The following is a 25,257-nucleotide window of genomic DNA, read 5'->3' on the forward strand; positions in this document are numbered from 1 at the left end:
CCCAGGATGGGCATTTCCATCCCTCCCTTTCGACACTGCAGATACCCAAGTCTCTAATTAAGCATGGGTTGCCTGGGATGTAGTTAGTAGTTAAGGCATTATCCCTTCATATCATTGTGAAATTTACTTTATTCATCACTGTGAGTAGATTAGCTGAAATCCTGAAAAAGCCTATTGAGCAACATTCTTGCATGTTGCTGGTGGAAGGACCCATCAAGGTATTTAAATCTTAGGTTTTCTTGAAGGGAGAAAGGCATAATAGCATCACTTAGATGAAAATTTAGCAATTAATGCCTGTTGAAAACCATTTACCATTAATTAGGTATTTGTTCTTTCCAATACCACAAGATCCAAAAGAAACTGTAGATGCGTATATGCTACTAATCTTATGAATTAAACTTCTTCTTCTTCTTCTTTCGGCTGCTCCCATTAGGAGTCGCCACAGTAGATCAACTGTTTTCATTTCTTCCTGTCCTCTGCATCTTGCTCTGTCACATCAACTACCTGCATGTCCTCTCTCACCACATCCATAAACCTTATTTTAGGCCTTCCTCTTTTCCTGTTACCTGGCAGCTTCATCCTTAGCATCTTTTTCCCAATATACTCTGCATCCCTCCTCAGCACATGTCCAGACCAACATAATCTTGTCTCTCTGGCTTTGAATCCAAACCTTCCAACCTGGGCTGACCCTCTAATATACTTATTCATAATCCTGTCCATCCACATCACACCCAGTGCAAATCTTAACATCTTCAACTCTGCCACATCAAGCTCTGACTCCTGCCTTTTTGTCAATGCCACTGTCTCCAACCCATATAACATAGCTGGTCTCACTACCCTCTTGTAGGCCTTCCGTTTCACTCTTACTGGTACTCGTCTGTCACAAATCACTCATGACACTCTTCTCCACCCACTCCATCCTGCCTGTACTCTCTTCTTCACCTCTCTTCCACACTCACCATTACACTGAACTGTTGATTCCAAGTACTTAAACTCATCCACCTTTGCCACCTCTATTCCCTGCATCCTCACCATTCCTCTATCCTCCCTCTCATTTACACACATATATTTGGTCGTAGTCCTGCTGACCTTCATTCCTGTTCTCTCTAGAGCATATCTCCACCTCTCCAGGGTCTCCTCCACCTGTTCCCTATTCTCACTACAGATCACAATGTCATCTGCAAACATCATAGTCCCCAGGGACTCCTGTCTGATCTCGTCTGTCAACCTGTCCATCACCATTGCAAATAAGAATTGAACAAAGATTGAAATTTGGTGATCTGCATAATTCACTTAAACCAATGCTTTGTCAAGTATCTAAAATACAAACACAGAAAATCAATTGAAAACAAATCATAATCCACGTGATTAATGATATAACAACCTAGACCATAAAATAGACTTTAAAGACTAAGTCTCAGTTTATGTTGTCAGGTATAAGCTTTCTGCAGCTTTTTACTTTGGTAAGATGAACAGGACGTTTAGACATCAGATATCACAACATATTTATGAAATGAAGAAGTCTAACCTAAATAATGCCTTAGTGAAATATGTTTCTTTAATGGGAGTTGAGCATACTATAAACTTTTCTGTGTTACAGGTAGTACACTAAAATATAAGAAGTGGTAATACTGTAAATAAAACTGAGTGTATAGAATATATCCAGATTAGTAGGTTGAAAGCAACATCTTTTCTAGGTTTTAACGAGACTTGCTCTTTAAAACCTGTTTTATGCTCTAGATTGTTACATCATTAATCATGTCACTTATGATTGTTTTAAATTGTACTTGATAAAGCATCGGTTTATGTGAAAGCTTGTATTTTACATTTTATTTATTAAAAGATTATAGCTGACATGGATTTTACTGTTTTTATGATTAGGTCAGAGACTGCTGATGTTAATATGAAAAAGTTCAGTCTTCTTTTTCAAATAGCATCACTTACAAAATCGACATCTCCTAATATTTAGGTTGTTTGTCTTGTGAGAAGCTTAGAATCAATCACATTGTTGCATAAATATGTTAGATACTGTAAAAAGCAATGATGTCAATATCCTGGTAGAGTGGGTGTCACTAAGAAATAAATAAACCCATAAAAATAGTTAATAGTATGGTCACTGCTGGGGATAAGATTTTCACTTGTTTGACCCACATGATTGAACAGATTGAGAGCACACTCCATTACTTACAGTTGAAGAAGAGGTCATAAGAATGCCGAATACTAAATTAAGGCTAGATGTACAAAGCTCTAAACTGCATACATATAGTATATCATTAGGAAGGTATGCCTTAGACTTCAGTTTGGTATTTCATCAGCAACAGAGGAATTCCAAAGAGCTGTGCCTGAAAAAATCCGAGAACTTGTGCAAATGCTAAGGCCAGAAGGCAAACAGTCATTACAGAGGGTTCCAGGAATGATGAGCTATCTTGCAAAATTTACAACTGGTATGTCTGAGACAACTGTGCTTCTGTGAAAGTTGCTAGAGCAAGATGTAACCTGGGAATGGAACTCTGAACATGAAGAGAGTTTTGAAATACTCATAATTAGTTACAGAGTTCCAACATTAAAATACTGTGATGTGCATAAGCCTGTTTTGCCGCAATTAGATGCCAGTTCAAATGGTAAATGACTGTGATACTGTTAGATAATAGACTAGTTATTTATGAATTAACAGTATTTACAAAAGTGGTATACTCAGATAGAAAAAGAAATGTTGGTGTCAGTATATGGATGTGAGATAGTGTATGCGTGTGAGAGATTCCATAAATATGGTAATAAAGGTTCAGGTGAAACTGCAAACTGTTGTAAAGTATATTCAGAAAGCCTTTGAAATTACTCCGGAGATTACACAGGATGCTGTTTTATCTACAAAATTATGATATGAAAGTGAAGTATAGACTAGGCAATGAGCTACACATAGATATGTTAATCAGAGCATATTCACAAGAGAATCATGCAGAGCTGTTAGAAAAAGCACTGGGGATTTTTTGGTAATGCCACATTTACCAAAGACAAAAAAAGTAAAATAATTTCAGACATGCATTAATAATGACTTAGAAATAAATATGCTTAGGAATATTACAATGAAGGGATGGCACAAGCAAAATTATTTGCAAGGAAAGAAATGTAGCCTTATTTTTCAAAATAAATTATGCTCACAGTTTAATGATCAAAGCTGACAAAATAATAGTTCCCAATAAACCAAGAAAATAAATAGTTGAGAAGAAACATAAACATCATCTGGGAACAGTAAAGCATCCAAAAATGCTAGTCAGATGGCACAAGTAATGCCAACTAGTGGCATGTACATTGCATACCATAAACATAATCCAAAGGTAAAGATGTTGACTTACCCAATACCAGATAATATGTGGAGCAGAGAGGGCAGTGTTGTGTTCCAGTTGTGAGACACCATCTTTTTCACGTTGGTAGATTATTATACCAAGTTCTTTGAAATAGTCAGACTGGCAAATATAAATTCAACTACAATTAATGCATTTAAGTTTATATTCTTGAGACAAATTATATATATTGTCATGGCTGACAAGAGTTTTAACTACTTTAGTCAGGAATTTGAAAAATTGTGCAAGCCTATGAATTAAGACATAGAACATTCATTCCGCACTATTCTTGATTCAATGGACAACTAGAGATAACTCTCTCTCTTGCTATATATATATATATATATATATATATATATATATATATATATGTGTGTGTGTGTGTGTGTGTATAATATTTTGGCTTTAAAAGAAGGGGATATCTTATTAAGATGTAAATTTTTAGTGCTATTAGACTAGCTACAGTGATATGGCACACAGGTCTTATAGTAAATTCAGTTTGACTTTAGTTTTCATGTAGGTTAGACCACAACTCTTCTGTCTATGTGTGCTGTTTATTCATCCTCCTGGGATGCTATGGTAAGGTCACTCTCCAAACTCCTGCCACCACTTCTACTGAAAAATGTGGCTACAACTATGGGACTTGACACAACATGGAAGCTGGTGCAGCAGTGGTAATAGGTGCCAAATACTAAGTAATCCTGCAGAGTGCCACATATACAAACCTATGGGATGTGTACTCTGTACTACAGAGGTCACATTGTGCTGCACAGCTTAAGATGCAGCTAACTAGTCATGCATGCAGCAGCAGTGTACACAGAGTGCAGTGATGTGTGAGTGACAACAGAAGGTGTGTTGCAAAGGACTAAACTTTATTAACAGATATGGGAATGGATGGGTGTGTCCTGCTTGTAAACTCTGTGAGAGGATTTTCTACTAGTGGTAGCTCTAAGGAACTTCAGTTGATTGATATTGTATCTATGAATCCTGCAAAGGATGAAAAGAATACTCCCTGCCCCTATTCTGGGCTATCTTTCTTCCTGCTGTAGGTAGCTCATCTTGCAGGAAACCTTATCTGTGATCATCTACAGTGTTATTTTATTTATTTGTTTATTTAACATTTATTTACCATGAAAGTCTGACTTGGAACAAAGCCAGTTTTCAGCAGAGGCCTGGGGAGAAACGCTCTAGATGCATGTGTTTGTGATGTGGGAAGAAACCGGAGCACTCGGAGGAAACCCACATGAATGCAGGGTGGACATGCAGACTCTACACAGAAGGCACCACAGCTGAGAATCAAACCGGAGAACCTCTTACTGTGAAGCAACAATGCTACCACTGCACCACTGCTGCAGTCAACAGTTCATGTATGGTGTGAGATGGATGCCATATCAGGACATGGTGTTACCTTGGCTACACATCCTTGTTATTCTGTGCTAGAGGGAGGTCAAGCTGGATGACGTCTGTTACATTGCAAAAGCAGGTCTGTGGCAACTGTTTGATAGAATTCTTGTGGGGACTACCTCAGTTATAAATGTCATTCATAATTTGCAAATAATTCCAATGGATGACTTGCAATGGGTTCCACAGTTGTATGAAGAATGGTATGACTTCTCTATCCTTTAAAAAGGCTAGGGTTATAAGTATTTTCCTTTGAGTCATGAAAGTATTGTAGATGCCATAGAGGGATGGCAAGTGTTGCCATTTCAATTGTTACCATAGAATTTCACCAAAGTGGAAAGCAGCTCTGGGGTTGCTATCAGTGTGTGGCACCAAAGAGTGGTGATGGTAGCCCTTTCAAAGTCAGGAAACATATATCCTGCATCCAGTCACAATCCATATGTTTTGCAGAGGTCAGATATTATGGTCTACATTGCCCTATATGCCAACACAGATGTTTCTCATCATCAGCAAACACTAATGGCATCATCATGTGTATTGTGGGCATGCCAGTGAAGCCATGTGTTGTATATAATCTACTGCTGACCAATGGCTATGCAGGAAATGTCCCATCTGCCAACAGTATCTGTGAATGGCCAACATTCTGCTGATTTCATTCAGCTGTCAGCAGCATTCTGTTGTTCCTGTATTTGTGGCATGGTAACCCTATATGAAGAAATGGCCTACCTTTGTGTGGTACTGCTCTGCCATGACATCCAAATGTGTTACAGTCCTGAGCAGCTGCTTGACCTGTTGGTTTAATTTCTCCAAATTGTTTGGGTTTCTAGTACCATGAAGGGAATGGACCACATAACTAAGTCAGGATATAATTAAAATTCATGAAATTAGTATTGTTTCAGTCTTTGATGTTAGCCAAAAGTGCTTTGCCCACAGTGTGCCCAAAACTGACTCCTTCTGCAGTTCATAAGGAGCTAAATTTATTGTTAGCATATCTAAATATGACTGTAGATTCTTTTTTATTAGACCCATTGCTCCTACTACTACTATTGGAACTGTCGGAATATCTTTTTTCCACATTTCCCTTGTTTCTGCCTGTAAATCCTGATTATTTTATGTATATATATATATATATATATATATATATATATATATATATATATGTACATATTTTATGTATTTCTGTCTCTCTGTACATGAGAAACCATAATTGCTTGGTGTAGCAATTTCAATGATCAGTGCTACTTTTGTCTTTTTTCATGGACAGTTATATCTAGTTTTCTCACATCTATTTTTTGAACTGTTGGTAATGGGTGATTTCATGTGATACATACTTCATAATACTCCATTATGTTTTGTAGTTCATGTTTCCAATGTTCTCAGCTACATCTATATTGTAGTATTTGCACAATTCCTAGTGCAATAGGTCTGCCACATTATTGGGACTTTCAGTGTACAAGCCCCCTGCCATGAACACCGAGCAACAAGATGTGCAACTGTTTCCAATTCTTTTTTACAGAACCTACATTTATCTGTTTCTCCCACATGTTTAATGGACTTTGTAAACCGACATGTATGTAGTCCACTACCATGGGCTGCCATTATTAACCTTTTATTCTTTGGTTTCAGCTCACCTTTCTTTAACCATTTCTGTATCAACTCCTGATCAACATGAGGTTTTCCCAGATCTTTATACATGCCACTATATGTATGGCTTTTCCATATTTCTTTCCTTTTCATATGATTCTTCTCTTTATATTCTTTCTTTTTTTTTTGGCACATTCAGTTGCTGCCTGATTTTTGTCTACTTCTGGTTTGATGTCCATCCTCCTGAGTCTGGAATGCTTCTGCTAAACTAAGCAGAGAGGTCAACTTAAACTTCCTTCCCTCATGTTTTAAAACTTTAATTATGTTTGGATCTGATGAGGTCAGCATATATGTATGCAGTTCTATGACTGCAGATCTATACAGGATATTCAGTTTTGATGAGACCCATATGTCTTTCAGAATGTGGAATATATAATCTTGGTATACACTGATTTTTATATATCGTGAGAAGCATGACACATTTTTCTTCTTTTTCCACCCAACTGATCCATTGCCTTTTGGGGCCAGTCAATCACACCAAAATTGTAAGTTAGAATGGAAAGAATAAATTGGTTAATAGCTTGGACTTTATTTCTAGACATCAACACTGTTTTCAATATTGGTTTTAGTTTTCAGAAGTATTCCTTACTGAGTTGTATTCATGTTTTATTGTTGATCCTTCATCACTTCTCAAATATTTATACACTCCTTTTTGTTCATATTTTTATATCACATTCCTGTCCCAGACTGATATTTTCTTGGTACTGCAACTTTCCTGCTTTAAACATTGCTTTTGCACATTTATCAAGACCAAATGTCATTCTTACATCATCTGAGAAAATGTAACAACTTGCAGTTGTACTTTCAACTCTAATTCTAATGAACTGTACAGTTTTAAGTCATACACATTAAGTAGGTGAGAAGTCTTTAAGCAAGTTTGTTTTCTGGGAACCAAATAGTAACCAAGACTTAATCTGTTAAGTAAAAAGCTTAATGGGTTAAAGGCAAGGCAAAACAACAGGAGTGACAAAGAATCACTCTGGAATATCCCCCTTCTAATTTTTATCCCTGGGATAATAATTTTCCCTTTATCATCGCTTTACTGCAAAGTGATATGCCACTGTCTCATGGTCACTATAACATAATATATCTTATACAACTGTGAGCACTTTTTTATGCAAGAATGTGGGATGCTGTCAAATGCTTTTTGGTAATCTGTCCATGCCGTACTTAGACCCTTCCCATTTTTACAATTCTGTATTATGACTTTATTTAGCAGCAAATGATCCCCTGTTCCATATGACTTTCTTTTGTTACCCTTTTGTTCTATTGTCACAACTGAAATTTCTTCTAAATGACTATAAGCTCTGTCTTCATTAATGTCTTCATTAATTCCAGTATATAGCAGACCAAACAAAGCAAAAAACTGTGCAGAAACATGGCCAGTACTAAATAAAACAATTCACTTTCCTTGTAAAAAACAAACAAAATCTTTAATGAATGGTAAGCGCTTTCACACTGTAAGTGCTTCATCAGACAACGTACTCCAACTATTCACACATTTAAATACATTATCCAATTTCAAAACAACCAATCATGGGGCAAAAATAACAGAAACCATTGTGTCACTATTACAGTTCATGAATAATTAACTAGCCTATACAAAACTATATAAAAAAACATATATTAGAACGGATCCAGGTTACTACATCGACAACTAAGAAGATCGACAGCCACTTCCCCAACACGAAAACACCGACACATAAATAATCAAAACTGCAAATCATGGACATTTAACAGGTAACGGGTTTAAATTTCGCTAATCATGCCTACCATAAGGACTTAGTAATACAATGATCGTAACACATGCATAACACTGCCACACTTACTAAAACATGGTAGGCATGATTAGCGAACTTTAAACCCGTTACCTGTTAAATGTCCGTGATTTGCAGTTTCGATTATTTATGTGTCGGTGTTTTCGTGTCGGGGAAGTGGCTGTCGATCTTTTTAGTTGTCGATGTAGTAACCTGGATCCATTAGAACACATATATATAAAAGATATATGTAAAAAAAAAAAAAAATATATATATATATATATATATATATATATACTAAAAACATAAACAAAAATATATGCAAATTGAACAACACTAATGTCATTTATTTCTTCATCAACCTACGAGCTTTCAAGGCTGGCTTGATGGATACTGCATCATTCAGACCAGACCCCATATGTGCATCAAGTCTTAAAATCCATTTAATTTCGGCCGTATTAGTATGTGCATATATGTCCCCCAACCTAATACCAACATTAAGAACTTGTAGGACTTGGAACCAAAAAATATGATCATCACCTGCGGCTAATGTATGCTTGGCTAATGCACTATAGTCCATTCCCCTTTTAAGACAATAGGTATGATCTCTAATACGTGCTCAGAGTCTCATATTTTTCTTCCCTACATAAAACGTGGAACAGACTATACAATGAGCTATGTAGATCAAATTCTTAGTATTACAATCATTCCAGGGCAAATTACTTGTCTACAGTTTTTAGAATGGCTTATAGGTTCCCTCTTGAGGAGGAATATTGTTTTTCCTGTTGTTAACCAGGTTGGTATCTATAAGTAATTCTTACCTGGGGCTAAATCTTTGTGAAAAGATGGATGACTGCAGTGATGCAGTGGTTAGCATTTTTGCCTCACAGCAAGAGTCTCTTCAGTTCAGTACTTGGTCTCGGTGTCTTCTGTGTGGAGTTTGCATATCCTCCCTGTGGTCATGTGGGTTTCCTCCCACATTCCAAAGACATGCAGTAGGTGGATTGGGCACTCTAAATTGGCCATAGGTGAGAGTGTGTGCATGAGTTAGTGGTGCAAATGAATTACCACAGCAAGGCTAGCCACCCGGCAGTGTAAACCTGGGCTTGAGATGATTGTCACTGTGGAAGTGACACCCTGACCCAATGTGCAAAATGGGAAAAGGGGTTGAAGTTGGATGGTTAATACTTTAAGCAAAAGGTTAGCTACCACATCTGGGCATGGGGTTTTCCAGGCAGGAGCTTTTCTTAATTTTGTTTTCAACGAAGTTTACTTCATCCCATTTCATATCATGTACATTTAAACTCCTTAGATTTTCTTTTAATTATTCTAGCCATTCAGCATCTTTATGTTCCACAGGATCTTCATAAATATTACTCCAAAATGTGTCTATTTCTTCTTTTTTAGGTGGTGTTCCTGTTACTTTTATTTTGTTTCCCAGTTCTCTGTAAAATCTTTTTGGGTCATCAATGAATTGCTTATTTGTTTTACTTTACCTTTAAATTTATCTGCATATTTTCTAAGTTTTTCTGCCTGTGCTGATATCTTTAGTTTATTATTTGCAATAGTGTATGACAGAGCCTGGCCTGTTCTGATACTGTGCGTTGCTTTTACCACATCTATCTTTCTAAGTATTTTTGTTGATCTGTACCATCTTCTATATTCTTCATTTCTTGTCCTAATTGATTTATGGTTTTCTCTATGCTTCCATAATGGTATTTTATTTCTTTCCTTCCTTTCCCTTATTGCCCATTTTTGTGGTAAGACTTTATTGGTTATTAATTTAGCTGAACAGTAATATATCATGTTAACCTTTATTATATCACATGAATTTCTGTCAATAATCTTGATTATTGTGTTCATCATTTTTATCAGACTTCTAACATTTAGGGTCTTATTTACCGTCTGTAATCTATTTCTTTCATTGATCTTAATATGTTTATCCATGTCTATTAAATCAGACAAATTTACCTTAGAAACCACATTCTTTGCTCTCTGTTTCTTGTGGCCATTTTACAGAAAGTTCCAGAATGTCTTCCTGTGACATATCATCTTTAGCTGCATCCTGCATCATCTGCTGCTCCTTTATATGAAAACGTATTGGCCCATCACTACACAGCATTGCCTGTGTCAGCCTTGAGACTGTTTCCTGCTCTTTCCCCTGCTGTGCAACTCCAAATGAACTTTTGTACTAGTTTCCTACTGAAGGGTCCAGAGCATTACCATGTGACAAGTCATCAAATGCATCCCATTCCCCCTGTTTCTCCTTAGTTTTGGGATCCATTGTTCCATCATACTGTGACATTGCCTGAGTTGGATTTTCTATACTATACTAAATATTTTACTTTGCACTTAGCAGGTAATACATAACTTCAGTTTCTATTTATTTTAACTTCTACATTACTAGTTCTCTTTTCTATTTCCTCCCTTTGTTTTCTTATTTTTTTTTTTGTATTGTGAAATTGACCATATCTGGGTGCCTTTATTTGTATTTCTCTTTAAATATCTTTGGTGTTTCTTTTGTTGTTTTGATTAGTTTTGCTTTCTCCTTTGCATGAACATTTCATCATATCAAACTGACTTGCTCTGTGGATTTGCTATGGCTCCTCAGATATGTGTTTTATAAAGTTTGTTGACACATACCCAGTACTATCCATCTAAGCATGTGTGTGTGTGTGTGTGTGTGTGTGTGTGTGTGTGTGTGTGTGTGTGTGTGTATATATATATATATATATGTATATATAAAATGTATGATGAAGCTATGATATAGGTATCCCTTGACTGCCATCTTTTGTTTCCTTCTCTTTGACAAGTCCATGTCATAGCGTAGTCCAAGTTAGCTAGTGATATCTTTCATGTGAGCCTGTGTACTTGTGGTGGGCTGCAACACCTGTCATGGCTCCTCTGCAGTTCCCTATTGGTTCTGAGCTTTGTGGTTTTTTGCTTAGCAACTCACATATCTGGCACCCAGCCCTTCCTATATCTTTCTGCAATCACCAGGCTGCTGTTGGATGCTATTGTGTTGCACGTAGCTAAAGCCTTTTAACAGTATTTCAGCCTCCTGCAATGACCAGGGCCACATTAACTGTCTTTCAGTCTGTCAGGACTAGGTGTATCTTTGATGAATACCTTCTGCTTTCTGACTCCCCTTTTTTACATGTACTACCTCCACAGCTGAACTATCTATCAGAATAAGTAAGGACCTACTATAGTGAAACTTCATGCTACTGTCTGTCTGTAACCATTATTGATGAGAAACTGGAGTGCTGCTACAGTTCACACAACTAAAAGCAGTAATCTATTACACACACAGCCAAATACATCCAAACTATGTAAAGACTAAATTGAGTGACAGGTTTGATAAACAGACAAACAAAAATAAAGAAATAAAGTCACTAAATCTATCATTCATTTAAATGGCTCAGTGCATATGCCTTAGATGTAATTGCCTTTAAACTGATTCTGCATCTGTAAGAGGTCAGGAGAGATATTAAGATTACATGCTGCTGTCAAGAACTATGTATATAATAATGAACACAGAACTACAAATCATAACCATGTAATAATGTAGCTTTTGCAGAATTAGGTGTACTCATTCACCTAACCTTCAGTGTTTTCCAAAAGATTTTGTGCAACTTATTAAACTTTTTAGCAAACTTAACAGTTGAGCATATTTGCAAGAATGTTTACAATTCTGCCTGGTATGTGTTTTTGCATAACAACAAACTCAACTTTCAGAGCAGAGCTATTTAATATTAATATAATTATTTGTGAGTCATGAAAACAAGCTGAAATTGGGTACATTATATATTAAAAAGAGACATTTATATTGCAGATTTTTCCTTACTGAAATGTACTGAATATGAAAATCCCATTCAAAGACATGACCAATCTCAGCTCTGGTAATAGTCTGAAAAGTGAGACAGTATCCTCAGTTCTAGGAGAATTACAGAACAAGGTACTTGAAGATAATTTTATATTATATATATATAATGTATAGTAATAATTCACCATTACGGAAAGACAGTTGTGGTAATGGTGACAGTGGTGGAGAGTGACAACAATGGAAGTTTTGCTTTTTAAGGCACTAAAAATGAAAATACTCAAGATGACTTTCTCTATTTTTAGTTTAAGCTGCTGGGATCCTCATCACAAAAAAGGTTGAAGCATTTATTAAAATAAAATAGGTACAACATGAAGGTAGTACTGCTTACTTCAGGAGCAAAACAAAGGAGAAAAGAGCATCCCACAAATTACTTTGGAAAGAAGAACTCTACCTTGTGTCACAGAACAATAAAACTGAGGCAGGACAGTATGTGGGGGAGGTGTACAAGCTTATAAAATAAATCAGGTGGAGGCAAACAGAAACAGAGAAAGGATTTGAAGAGGGAAAATGTTTCTTAGATACAACTGTAGCTTTGTGCAAGTACAAGAAATTAGCATACTCCCTGGAAGTTTAGGAAATTGTAACAGATGCTGTTAATGCATTTTCATAAATAAACTGTAGTTCATAGCAGTTCACGTTTTTCTTTTTCTATTTTTTATTATGCTTGGTTCCCCTCAGATGCAGGGCTCAGCTTTTCATCTGTACTAGTCAAACAGTCTGACTAGTGGCAGTAGTCAGTTGGTGAACCCCAGTTCTGTTATAAAACGATATATATATATATATATATATATATATATATATATATATATATATATATATATATACATACATATATATACGTGTGTGTATATATATATATATATATATATATATATATATATATATATATATATATATATATATGAACACTTTATATTCTCGAAATTCCGAAATATCGAATTTCAGAATCCCCAGATTATAAAGCCGAAAGTTCTAAATACCGAAACCCCAGAAGCGCGAATTTCAAAATCCCGACGTTCGCTGATGTTGAAGTAGCGCTTCTGGTGTTGCGGTGTTTGAATGGAAGTTCAGGTAAATATGTATGTTTAAGGGTGTTGGTTAGGGGCTTTGGTGTGTGTCAGTGTGTGTTGTGACTGTGATCTGTGTGCAAGGGGAATGTAGGTGTGTGGTGGTGTTTTTGTGTGTTTGCCTGTGCAGTGCAACCCTGGAGTTAGTATATTTAAGTAGGGGGTGTGGGGGGGCGCAGGAGTGGTTGCCCCCCTGCTTGTATTTAGTGTAGGTTTGTGTGTTTGTGTGTGGGGGGAAGGAGTGTGTTAGTGTATGTGTGGTGTCTGGTTAGTGTAGGATTCACGATTTCAAAATTTGCTGTTTTGGGATTTCGGTATTTAGAGCTTTCGGCTTTATGGTCTCGAAATTCTGAGATTCGATATTTCAGGATTTCGGGATTATAAAGTGAATCCATATATATATATATATATATATATATATATATATATATATATATATGGAGTTTTTATTTTCTTCCGTCCCTCATGGATGGTATTCATGACTATTTGCATGATAGTGAGTGTGTGTACACTCACACTTTCTTACCCTTTGTGTGTACACTCACATGTTCTTACCCTTCACCTCCTCCCAGCACTCCAGTATATACTGAATTGTAGAGTAAAAATCTTACCCCACACTATAAAAATATGAGGCATCAATATTGCCTGCCACTTACTTTCTCCCTCACTCTTACAGGCTGTCCTTTTTACATCAAAATTGCTCATCAAGACCAAGCTGTAGTCACCAGAGAAATGGCATCTCTCTATCTCTCTTTAATCCTAGCATAATGTTTTTCTCATACCATTTTACAGAGAAATTAATCAGCTGTACCTTTTTCTGGCTCACTATGATATGAGTGTGAACTATAAAAGTGAAATGCTACATAGTGAATCCTGAAGAATGAAACTAGACAATAATGAAAGTCTGAAGTAATGCATACTGAGTAATGAAGGCTGAAGTAAATCACAACATTAAATCTGGGGGCAAACAAAAGATTAAGAGCAACACATTTTTCTGTTAAGTAGGTTATACCTCTTTGTACCTCAGACTCCCAGACTTTATATAACAGCATATTTTAATAAGAACCAAAAAAATACAAAAACATGTATCTGCTTTAATTTCTTTTCAACATAAGTATGGCTGACAGAACAGCATATTTACAACTGATAAAATGATAAAATAAATCACAAATGCAGACCTCACATAAAAGACAAGCACATTCTTTTATCACAATTTATTTTAGGACTCAGTCTAGTGATAAAGCAGGGGTGATAAATCCAAAAAAGAATATCTTGTTTGAAAATGCTGCAGGACTTTTGACACATGACTCGTTACCACAATTTCGAAACATTGTACAACTGCTGACAATTTTAAGGCAATCTGGTACTTCATTCTATTTTTGTAATAAGTATATCAGAGCCTTCTCTTAAAGCAAGGTATATGTATCACGGACCTGCGCTGTCCTATTGAGCATGCACGTTGTCTACAAATATCAAGAAAAGTAAATTATTTTTATTATTTGATAATACAAATACTGCACTGATCCGAAATGGACCTATTAGAGATGCAACTTGAGCAAAAGAAAAACAATTCAACATATAGTCCACGAAGAATGGTAAATAGAGTAAAACAAAGAATACAGAAGAATTAAAATAAATGAATAAGTAAATAATTAAACAAATACATAAATTATATAAAATCAAGTATCTCCAAAGGTGACTAAATGAACAACATGTAAAGCTTTGGCTTATAATGAACAACTGTGTGGGTACTGGCATCACTTATACAGAGGGCTATGATCTGGTCTCCAATCATAACCATGCTGTGTTTGAGACGTTGATGCCAAGAAATTCACCTGGACAGTGCAGCTCAAGAGGCGAATCTTGGCATCCGTGTCAAGAATACATAATAACATGATTAAGATCGAAGAGGCTCGATCATAACTCTTTGTAGTGCATGGAATTTTATCTACTCCATGTACTATCAGTTATAAAAGAAAAAAAAAAAACATGAAGCGTTTACCGGTTTTGAAAGCCAGTAAAGCACTTAGTAAATGCTGACTCATAGACAGCTAGTAAATATAAGTGGAAGAAAAGATCAGTGACAATGTATTTAGTTAAATGTCACTAAACTTTATAGAATGAAAAAACGAGGCAAGCTATTTAGGGACATCAGAGAGTAAAAGAACATCTCTTTCCTGAGATCGAACCATAAGACCATAAGTGTATAACAATTTTTACATACCTCTGAAATTGCTCTTACAGTTGAGTCTTGCACTACAGAAGCACTTATAGGTTTGTCTTTTTTTTCAATTTTGGAGTGCAGTCATGGTGCTCCATGCACTACTTAAGAATTACAGGAAACTGTGGGTGATTGTATCGTGGAGGTCACACCAGGAAGCTTAGGATACACTTGCACACTATATGCAAAGCTGTCAGGCGGAGGTCATGGATATTTCATATCTGAAGTAAATGAAAATTCCAGACTGTAAAAAAAATTATTGAGATAATGCAGATGTAATTTCTTGTAATGAATATGATGGGTTGAATCTTTATCTAAAACACACTGCATTTTATAGAAATATTTTGAACAGAACAACCAAAACTACATCTCTAAATGCATGTACAATTAACATGAAATAAAACTGAGAAACACAAGTGGTTTGATCACACAACTTGACAGACGTGTGCTACTCCAGTCTTAACAGACCAGCCAGACTGGTAGATTTTGTTTTAAATAATCATTTAGTGGCCCAGAAATGGCTGACAATGAGGCAAGCAAATGTAAGCACTATAACATAGCCTATAAACATGTTTATTACAAGCACAGTTTACTTTAGTGAAAGTCCATAATGCAACCTATAAACCAGTTTATCACTAATACAGTTTACCTCTATGAATGCCCTAACTGCTGCCAAGTTGAAGTGAAGAAAAACAAAACACTTCTCCTTGGGTAACTGTAAAACCACATTATATCAATTTCTAAACTTTCCTGTGGAAACCAAATATCACTTCCCAGGGGTCCATGTTTAACAATTTACGGACATCAAAAGTTTATTTTTTCTTCTGCTTCATTAGATTAGGTAAAGATGCTAGGGATTCATAATACTTTACAAATAAACTTTACTTGAACCAAGAAAATGAAGAAACTTTCAGGAAACTGGAACTGTATGTCCCAAGGCTATGAGCTGGCAAAGACAAACTTCTGAAGTCTCATGTAGATACAAAGGTCATTTCCTTCATGTTGCTATTTTAGAGCAGTCTGTCCAGGTTCACTTACTTGCAAGGGAACATAATGCAGCTATGTTGGGCAAGCTATTAGAAGTATTTATGGAGGTCTACGACTGGAAATCATTTAAAAACTCTTGATTCAAATATTTATGTTCATAAATGAAGGCATAAAAGATACATTTTTGGTGTAACTTTGACCTTTGCCCACACACCATTCATCCAGTAAGTTTATAGACACAATGGGTAAGGGGCACACACTATACCTAGTTTCATGATTAACATCACCCATGTAGTTAGCTGGTCTTATTTTATAGTTAGTTCTCAGATTTAGCTGTCACAGGATGCAAGTTCTGTTTTATTAATCAATGCATCTGCTGTCCCAAACGTCCTTATTTTCCTGCTTATGCTGCCTTGTATTTAACAGATACTGAAGCACTTTGTTCTAAAAGACCTACTTCAAGTAAATTTTAAATGCTTAGCAAAAACAATTTATTTAATTTTTTAAATACTAGATTCATACTACTTAACACTCTCAGTGCTTTAAAACATATGGTTAGCCATCTCCATATTTCACCATAAGCTATTTTTTCCACTTCTTCAATAATAAAAATATGCACAACACATTTTCTAAATGAAATCTGCTGGCAGCAAATTAAACTAATATATATGAGGGGGAGGTGAAGGCATCCTTGTAGATTCCCAAGATAGGAAGATATTAAGCAAAAGTCATGAAATATCCACCTCATCCGATATATGTTTGTACGTGTGTGTGTGTGTGTGTGTGTGTGTGTGTGTGTGTGTGTGTGTGTGTGTGTGTGTGTGTGTGTGTGTGTATGTGCATGTGTGTGTGTATTTATGTATGCCTGTGTATGCGTGTGTATCTGAAAAGGCGCGAGAACCTAGAATAAAATGGAGAAGTTCATTGTTATGAATGGGAGGTACTAGAGGCAGGTATGAAACTGAAAAGCAAATTGGATGGAAGGAAACAAAGTGCCATGTTTATGGAAAGTAACTTGAGTGAATCATAAGTATTGAAATCTGGAGTGATGGGTTTCCTGCATTTTGCTGATTCTCCAATTACTGCTTCATATTTTCCTGACACTGAACTCACGTGGCCTGAAGACCATTACACTTGTAGTGACAGTATGATTTCATAGGTATGGAAGTTATGTCTGCTGCTCCTGATTAAGTAATCTGGCATGAAAAGGAATGAGTAGGCCAAAATGAACATAGTGTGGTAGGCTGTCAGACACAAAAATATTATCACTTATTTTTTTTTTCACAGTTTTGTAAAGTACAGTTGTATAAAGTGCTAGAAAGGTCAGTGTAACAGTAAATCATGACGTATGAGTCCATCAATTTTTTTTCCTGTGGGATTTTTCTCAGTAATGGCTTTTCCATCCCTCATATAAGACGATAAACTGAGACCCCATCTGCTTGAGTTGGTGTTAGCTTGGGCGGATGCAAAAGATCCCATAACACTTATGCTAAAAAGAGTAGGTGAGGTTCACCAGTATCCTGGAGAAATTTCCCCTGGTCAGTATGAATACCACATTGGGGCTCCTCTGAAAAGAGGACACTGGTCTAGTGCAACTAACCTGATCAATAAACAGTGCATTAATAAATAAATATTTCTTGCAAAGATCAGTGCAGGTCTTCTGCCTTCAAAGGTACTGATGCACCTGGCATGCATTTCCCTTACCTATCCCACATTGGGCTTCACTCTGTTTGGGCCTTCAAGCCTGTAAGTCCCTTGGGGATCTATGCTTTTGGTAAGTAAAAAGTTGAGCTTACCAGCATTTAAAATTATATGTACTGAAAATATATCTGAAAGCATTCCAGCAATAGTATACACCTCCCAGTAATAGACATTTGATTATATTTAATATTAGAAGATCAGAAAAAAATCTCTTGTGTGATCTAATAAAAAACTTTTCAGTGACCTTAACTCTTTATTATGACACTAGACCTATAATAGCAAGTCCTGCAATTATGGGGGGAAAAAGCAGTGAAACTGATAGAGAACACTGACATCGACACCCCCACACCCCTTCAAATTTACATACATATATAATATGTCTTCTGTATGAGTGTGTGTGTGTGTGTGTATGCTATATGTCTGAGAATAAGAATCCTTTGAGACTCTGCACTCTTGGACTTATAATATATAAAACCCCCTTTTTCATGAATTCAGTCTCTCTATTCCAGAACTAGCACATACAAGTCTTGGGATTTAATCAAGAAAAGATGCAAATGGAAATGTTTACTAAAGAATTAAATATGCCAAGGTTACAGGTAGATGAGGCTCAGTTACTAATGGTTAGGATAGGAGGAGATGAGATAAAAATTGTGATGTATAACCAATATACCGGGAAGTCCCCAGAAACAGATGGTATCCATGTGGAAGTTTGGAAACTAGGAGGGAAGACTGATAAAGATAAGGAAATTTTTGTTTAACAGTATTTTAAGAGGGAGAGAAGTACCAACATCCTGGAAAAAAATAGTGGCAGCTGTAATACCTAAAGAGGGTAAAGATCCATCAGACCCAGCTTCATACAGGTCCATGTCAATACTAAACCATGATTATAAAGTATTCACATTTATAGTGGCTAAAAGAATGACAAAAGTAATGCCAAAATTGATAGATATGGATCAGTGTGGTTTTGTGGAGAGGAGGCACACATTTGACAACATTAACAGAACATTGATCATCCAGGGGGAAGCAGAATGTAAGAAAACACCATTGTTATTGGTGGGTCTTGATGCAGAGAAAGCATTTGACAGAGTAAGCTGGGATTTTATGAGCAGGACAATGGAAGCATTTGCATTTCCTGAAAAAAATATAAGGTTGATTAGGAGGATATATGAGGGATCTGATGTGAATATTAAAGTGGGTGGGGTCCTTTCTGATAATTTCTGCTTGAGCAGAGGAACCAGGCAGGGGTGTTCTCTTTTCCTTTTGTCATTTGCATCATATTTAGAACCATTGGCAAAGAAAATAAATAATTGAGAAATTCAAGGATATAATTGATATGGTAGTCAAGAAAAGCTGGCTTTATTTGCAGATGATATTATTTTATACCTGATAAAACCAGAAAGAGACATTACAGTGTTGTGGAACATTTTAAGACATTTTCAAATATTTTTGAGATACAAAATGAATGAAGCTAAAACAAAGGCAATAGCAGTAAATTACATACTCACACATGAATTGGTTTAGCAATGTCCTTATTTATGAGAACACGATAAAATGAAGTATGGATTAAAAATGATTCTGGTGTGGCAGGTAAGGATATGTAGGAAGAGACTAAACAAAAGATAATACAAAAACTGAGGAAATTGAAGTTTTGTTATATGGATATGGATAGTAAGATACAAGCAGTCAAAAATGTTTTAGTCCATTTAGTCTAATACACAGGTCAGGCATATTTTTATCAACCAGTGGATAGCGATTAATATAGAGCTGAAGGACTTTATCTGGTAGGGGAAGAAGCAAGAATCAAGTGGGATAAGCTGATTCTTCCAGAAGAACAGGGCAGACTGGGATTACCCAATTTGAAAAGGTATTTCAGAGCTACACAGTTAAGGCTCCTATACATAGCACAAGCAGAAAACTATAATTCAAAGTGGAAAGGGATGATGTTGAAACAGGTGGGAAGCTCAAGAAACAAGGAGAGACTTGGATTTTGGATGCAGGCCTTTAAGGAGAATAACAATAATCATACAGAATATTATATCCATAAAGCAGCAGAAAGTATTCCTAGAACTAAGCCAAGACAGGAATGGAGAAAGGAGATTCTGCCAATAGGGATGACTGCAATTAGGGATATAAACAATAGACAAGGGGGGCTGGAATTTATTGGAGAAAACTGGCAAAAGAACCAATATATTAGGAACAAATAACTAGAGAAGGAAAGATGATAGAATGAGAAGATGCCACAAATTTATTAGGACTGCAGGTTAGAGATTGCCTTCCCTATCAAGGACTGATATCAGAGTACAGCCAAAGAGAAAGAAATAGGGGGTCCTAAATGAAAGACCAACACTGGTACAGTTTTTAGTAGAATCTAGAATGGTAGCTGCCATTAAAAAAAGGAATAATTAGTAGATCATATAAAAGATCGCATGATAACTATAAGAATCAATCAGAGGAGGTTAGAAAATATTGGGAAGAGAGATTGGATAAGCAATTCACAAAGAAACAATGGGAGGATATATGTATGTCTGCCAAATATGCAACAAAATCTAGAAGATTTAGGATTTTTGCTTGGACATATTTACATAGATATTTTTATACCCCAAGTAGGTTCCAGTGAATTTTTCCTCAGGTAGATGCAAATGTTGGAAGTGTGACAGGGAAGAAAAATGTAACATGGAACATATTTTCTGGGAGTGCAGTAAGTTGGCAGACTTTAAGGATTCCCTGCAGAATGCACTGTCAGAGATGCTGGGTGGGCAGATTGGTGTGATGAGGGAAATGATTTTCCTGAGCTATGATACAGAATCAGAATTGCCTAGATGTGGCAAGGCTTTGCTGTCTCTAACTATGGTGGCTGCCAAAAAAAGCAATTACTAGAAAATGGAAATTAAAATCTAAACCAGCCATATTAGAAGCAGTGAATATAGTAACAGAGATAAAACAACTGGAATTGAGATCTGTAGAAAAAGGTACAAGTAAACTACATAGACAAAAATAGGAATTGTGGGAATAATACATACAGGGGAGCAATGAGGTTTAAAAGAAGTCAGGACTTAAATGTAATGTTTGACTGAAAAGGCAGGACTTAAATGTAATGTTTGACTGAAAACGATTGGGTAGATTACAAAGTGATGTATAACGTTTACAATTGGGAGTGTGTCAGTATGGTTTGTGATATAAAATATCTGCAACTAGGATTGTGTCAGTGTGGTTTGTTTCCATTTATATAAATGTATGATTGCTTATGTCATAAGTGATGGTTTAATAAAGATGTTTCTTGTTTAAAAAAAGGGGCAGGAATTGAATAATTGATGTAATGCTGCTTAGGTTATATGATATATAGCAATATACGCGATACATTATGTGCGTTAAATTAACTTGTTAATACAGTTTGATTACTTTTATATAAATGCAAATGTGCCTATGTCTCAAGTGATAATTCAATAAATGTGTTTAAAAAAAAAGAGTTCTTTTTCTTCTCCTTCTGGGAGGGTCACTGCAGCAGTAAACCATAATATCTGATAGAAGGTTGTCACTGGGAGGTAGAATGTCACAGGATCACCTGTATCACAGTTGTAGGTATATTGTGTCCTACAGAAAGACAAACTACTGGTTCATAGTTTCTGGTAAAAGTGCTGGCATTGTTTATGTTGCAGCTTCTTATCTGGAGGACAGTCTAAGGAGCTGCTACTGTAGCACATTATTCGCTGAAAGGACCTTGTTAAAGTATATTATGTTTGTTAAGTGAAATACTGTCAAACAGGCCACATAAATGCAGTTTGTTAAATCACAGGTGTGACTTTTTTTTCAACCTTGAAAGAAACACAATGATGAATCCACATTGGGAAAGTAACCCCTTTTGTAATAGTAGCCTCTTCTATGAATACCCACAGGGTTAAGGGGAAGGTGTTTAATTTGGTAATTTGCTTGTTTTCAAGACTTGTAGATTAATGCATACTCATAATGAAAGACAGAAGTAGTGTGGTCTGCAAGTTAACATAATGTTTTATAGAAACATAATGTGAAGCAGTCTATATTTGTTTTGTTCACGAGAGGTTGAAAGTCTGATATGTCCATTGTGACATCTGGTTCCAAATGAAGACTGAGCAAGGTGACCAATAGTCCTGTTTTTTCCTGGGACAGTCCCGGTTTAGAAGTCTCTGTCCCAGAATCCCAAATATTGTCTTTGGGATGCAGAAATGTCCCAGTTTGGACTGCTTAGTCTGAATGGTGACATAGCTTTCCAGGATGGACAGTTCCCCCTGTTGTCTCATCCTAAGCAGGCCTGGGGATGTTGCAGTTTCTTGGGGATGTTGTCGGGTGCTAGGTGAGGTCAGATGCCTTCCCCTTGGCAGGAGCTCTCCAGGCCACAAAGCTGTCCACCAGTTGCTCCCTAATGGACTTCCATCATGGGGGCTCTGTCTGACCCCTGCTCACACAGGCAGGAGCTCTCCAGTCCCTGCTGCCAACCGCCAGCCACTCCGTTATGGACTTCCATCAAGGCCAATCCCTACAGGCCTCTACTTTGACCCTGGTGAGAGAAATCCTTCCCCAGCTGTGGCACCTGCCTCACCTTGGGGGAACTCCGATGCCTCCAGTTCTCCTGCAGGCTGCCAAATCATGCCGGATTGCAAGTTCCCTCAGAGCCTCTCAGGGGAGCCTCTCTCTGATCCCAGTCAGCCTCGCAGAACTCCCCTCAGCTGCTGAGGGGCAGGTCCACTCTCATCAGGACTTCCGAGTCCCCCTGCTCTCCCATTCAGAGCAACTCTGGGGACTTTGCGATTTTTTTTGGGATATCGTCAGGTATGGGGTGAGGTAGGATGCCTTCCCCCCTGCCTGGCAGGAGCTCTCCAGGCCTCTCAGCAATCCGCTAGTCGCTCCCTTACAGATTTCCATCTTGGGGAGGGGCTCTGCCTCACCCCACTCACACAGGCAGGAGCTCTCCAGGCCTCACAGCCGTCTGCCAGCCACTCCCTTAAGTACCTCTATCATGGAGGGCTCTGCCTGACCCTGCTTACCCAGGACAGAGCTCTCCATGCCCCGTGGCCATCTGCCAGTCACTCCCTTATGGACTTCCATTGTGGGGAGGGGTTCTGCCTGACCCCAGTCACCCAGACAGGAGCTTTCCAGGCCCTACCACTGTCCACCTGGTGCAACATTATGGACTGCCATCAGAGCTGACCCCTACAAGCCTCTCCTTTGACCCTGGTGAGAGAAATCCTTCCCCAGCCATGGCTGCCGCCTTGCCTTGGGGGACTCCTCTGCCTCCATGTCTCCTCCAGGCTGCCAAATCATACCGGATTGCTCATGCCCTCACAACCTCTTAGGGAAGCATCCTTCCAATTCCAGCCGACCTTGCAGAACTCCCCTCAGCCACTAAGAGGCAGGTCCACTCTCATCAGGGCTTCTGAGTCCCACTGCTGTCCCATCTAGAGCAGCTCTGGAGACTTTGCGATTTTTCAGGGATGCCGTCAAGTACAGGGTGAGGTTGGGTGCCTTCCCCCTGATAAGACTTTTCCAGGCCCTGCCACCTTCTACCCAGTGCTCCCTTATGAGCTTCCTTTATTAGGGGTCTCTGCCTGACCCTGCTCACCCAGGCAGGAGTCCTTCAGGCCTCGCAGCCATCCACCAGTTGTGCCCTTAAGGACTTTGGTTCTGGGGGCATGATCTGGACCCTCTCCCCCAGGAGGGAGCTCTCCCTGCCCAGCCAATTTACACCTCTCTCCCCCTTCTAGACTCCTGTCCCAGAGGGAGGCCATGGCTCGGACTCCCTCACCAAGGCATGAGCTCTCCTGGCCAGCCACTTTCCGCCTCTGTCTCCCTTCCGGACTTCCATCAGGATGGACTTCCACTTCTACCCAGGTAAGAGAGTTAATTTCCTGGGTTACATATCTCTTGAAGGCTGCCAAATAGTGCAGTATCACCCATGCTCTTGGAGCCTCTCAGGGGAGCTTCCCTCCGATCCTACCCAGCCTCGTGGAACTCTCCTGGTCCGCAGGGCCTCAGACAGTCCCTCATCCAGAATTCTGTGACACTGTTCTCCTTTTTTCCCTTCACCTAGGGCTTTCAAAGTTGCATGGGAGATGGGCCTGGGTCCCAGCATCTCCATGCATTAGACAGTGTGCCTCTGTCTCTTTCCTCTGTGGAGCCAGGCACCAACAAATGTGTAACACTTTGAGCCTCCTGGCACATGGCCCCTTGCCTTCTGCATGGTACTATTCACAGAGTGGCATTCCCTGTGGTGCTGTGTGAAGGATACTAGGCCAACACGACACCCACTGCCAGCCTCAGGTGCGAGATGCCATGCTGGCTGTATCTCCTCTCCCCTGGGGGCTGGGAGGATGGGACCACAGACCTGACTTCCTGGGGTAGCCCTCGGCCTGCCTGCACTGAATGCCAACTCCTCCAGCTGGCCCTGGGTGTGAGACACCACTGTGACCATATCTTCTCTCCCCTGGGAGCTGGGAGGATGGGATCACAAACCTGGCTTCCTGGGGTGGCCCTTGGCCTGCCCGCACTGGCAACTGCCTCTCCCAGCTGGCCCTGGGTGTGAGATACCATGGTGACACTATTTCTGCTCCCCTGGGTGCTGTGACGATGGGATCCCAGACCTGTCTTCCTGGGGTGGACCCATCTCCCCCTTTGTGGTGGCCTGCGGGGCAGGACACCCACAAAGGGGAAGATGGGTCCCCCTTTGTGGTGGCCTGTGGGGCAGGACACCCACATCTGGCTTCCCTGGACTGCCCTTTGCCCTCTCCAAGGAACTACACACCCACCACCAGGTTGCCCCTCCGGGAACAACCTTTAAGCCCGGGTACATGATCCTTGGCCCCCTCTGCACATGCCCGACTTTTGGCTATCTGGATGGAGGCACAGGAGATCGTCAACATGACGGGGTGATAGTGGGCCTCCACCCACGCGGGAGGCCTTGCCACCAGGGAGTGCCTGGTCCATGGTCCCTCCCTCCCTCCCTCCCTCTCACGGTTGGACCCTGCTGCCGCTGACAAGCAAAGTCCCCCTGATGTAGTGGAAGAAAGGGAGGAGGAGCATGTGGGGAGGTCCGGATGGGGATGGGTCCCCCCTCTCTGTGAGGTCATGGAGCCCATCCCCCCCACCTGTGACAAAAGCTTGGCTCAAGGGCTGACTTTCAATAGATCGCAGCTTTTTGCTGCTCTGCTACATATGAAACACTGACCCAGAATCAGGTCGTCTACGAATTATTTAGCACCCGGTTCCCCATGAACGTTTCTTG

The sequence above is a fragment of the Protopterus annectens genome, chromosome 1.part0 (genome assembly GCF_019279795.1).
Source record: "Protopterus annectens isolate FY-2018-M chromosome 1.part0, PAN1.0, whole genome shotgun sequence".
Classification (NCBI taxonomy): domain Eukaryota; kingdom Metazoa; phylum Chordata; order Ceratodontiformes; family Protopteridae; genus Protopterus; species Protopterus annectens.